Genomic DNA, 2247 nt, shown 5'->3' with positions numbered 1-2247 from the left:
TATTTTGAAACATCCTCATGAATGGATGAAAGTGCTAAATAAAGAATTATCCAAAATTCTGACTGCTTCCTTTTTCTTAATGCATGTGTGTGTGTGTGTATGTGTGAGGAGAACCCTTGTGCATGACTGGTATTTCATTGATTCCTTCCCTCTACTCCCCTCCATCTCCTAAGATGGCTGAAAAACAGTCATCTGTTACAGCATTTGAACCTAGAACAACAACAACAACAATAAAGGGCTAACCTACTGAATGCCGCTCCTTTTTCTACAAATCTACCAACTTTCTAGCTTCTAATTTTGACACTTGCCAATGAGGGAGCCCTCCATATGGTTAACCAGCCTGCTTGAAGTAGCAAGTGAAATCTCCCTTGAATCACCTCCCCTCCTCCTATGTGTACATACTGTCTTAACCCTTTAGCATTCAGATTACTATGTCAAATGTAATATTTATTTATTCACTTTTGTTTTGAATTAGTCATGCATTGTGTCATGGCTTTGAGATTTTGGTGGTGGTGTGATAGTTTTGTTCTTAGAAAGACATGGTAGGATAGGTTGCAAAGGGTGGTGGATCTGGTTAGCTTGAACATGAAACAGGTAGACTATTTTTGGCTGAGTTTGGTCTGTTTAAGTGCTGAAGGGTTAAAGAAAGGACATGTTTGATGGTGTAGGGCTTGAAAGAGACCATAACAATAAAACTGGATTGGTACGGGTGGTGGAATGTGCTTACAGGTTTGCTTCAGGTGAAGATTAACTTGGAACTAAGTAATAACCAATAAGTGATTCCCCCACGCATGCACACACACACACAGTAGTTGTCCCATGGGTCAATGTGGGAACCTCTGCATCAGTCATGGGCAAACTGCAGCCTACGAGACTTTCTGAAGGGCAAGCCTGATGAAAAATTGCCTTCAACTTTTACTTTAGAAGTGCAGCCTGCCTAATGATGAATTCTGTCTCGTGTGGCCTACATCCTGGAGAGGGTTACCCATGCTTGTTTTGCATTAGTGGTTCTCAGCTGGGGTCCACGTGACCCTCGGGGGGGGGGCCCCATATAAGATTTTGTTAAAATTTATCTGTAATGAACTAGTTATACTTCTTACTGTACACAGAATATTTTTAACAATTTTTTTGATACAATTCCTAATAATATTTAATTATAGAAATATTGACAAGTCCCTTATATTGACAATTCCCTTATATTGACAAGTCCCTTAACCCCCTTGGGGATCGTCGGGGTGCTGCAGCCATGCAGTGTATCTTGGGCGAGAAGGCCTGGTGAAGCCCTTGCTCCAGTCTACTCAGCTATAAAAATGAAGCTAAACTCATTTTTGCCAGCTGGACTGGAGCAATGTGAAATGAAGTGTCTTGCTCAAGAACACAACGAGTTGCCCGGTCCAGGGATCAAAAACCACAATCTTATGATCAGGAGTCCCACACTCTAACCACTAAGCCACATACCTCCACTATATACATATATGATTTTTTAAAACATCGAATAGGAACGGATGGCCTACCTGAGTAAAATAGGAATCAGAGGGGTCCTTTGGTAAAAAAATGGTTGAAAAGCACTATTCTATGTGGTCACTCGATCTGCTAGAAATAACAGTTGAAACTCTCGAAAGTCATGCATCACTGTCTTAATTTAGGAAGGATATATTGTTATTAAGTAGTCCTAGGTTGCCTGTTGGAAGACAAATGTTAGTCATGTTTGGAGTGCCTTTAGTGGTGGGTGCACAGAATCCAGATGACAACTGGAGTTATCTTGTTCTTGGAATAAGCGTTGATAGAGGGAAGAAAGCTCACGAGACTTAATGAAGTTGAGGTTAATAATTGGTCTGTCGTGAAAGGGGTCAAGTTTTAATAATGTAGCATAAACTGGAGATGTGTATATGGATTATACACATAAGTTTGTGTGTGTGTGTCTTGTATGTGTATGCACATATACACACACACACACACGTACATATTTATACACACTTACATGTATGCATATGCATTAGCACACTCACATATCCAATCATATGTGTATAGATACACATGTATATATGTCTATACAAACAAGTGTATGACACACACACACACACACACACACACACACACGTTCATGCATGCATAAATATGTTGCGTGTGTGTGTATATATATATATATATATCATCGTCGTTTAACGTCCGCTTTCCATGCTAGCATGGGTTGGACGATTTGACTGAGGACTGGTGAAACCAGATGGCTACACCAGGCTCCTATAT

Source organism: Octopus bimaculoides, chromosome 22, assembly GCF_001194135.2.
Source record: "Octopus bimaculoides isolate UCB-OBI-ISO-001 chromosome 22, ASM119413v2, whole genome shotgun sequence".
Classification (NCBI taxonomy): domain Eukaryota; kingdom Metazoa; phylum Mollusca; class Cephalopoda; order Octopoda; family Octopodidae; genus Octopus; species Octopus bimaculoides.
Note: the sequence above shows the minus strand (reverse complement) of the source record.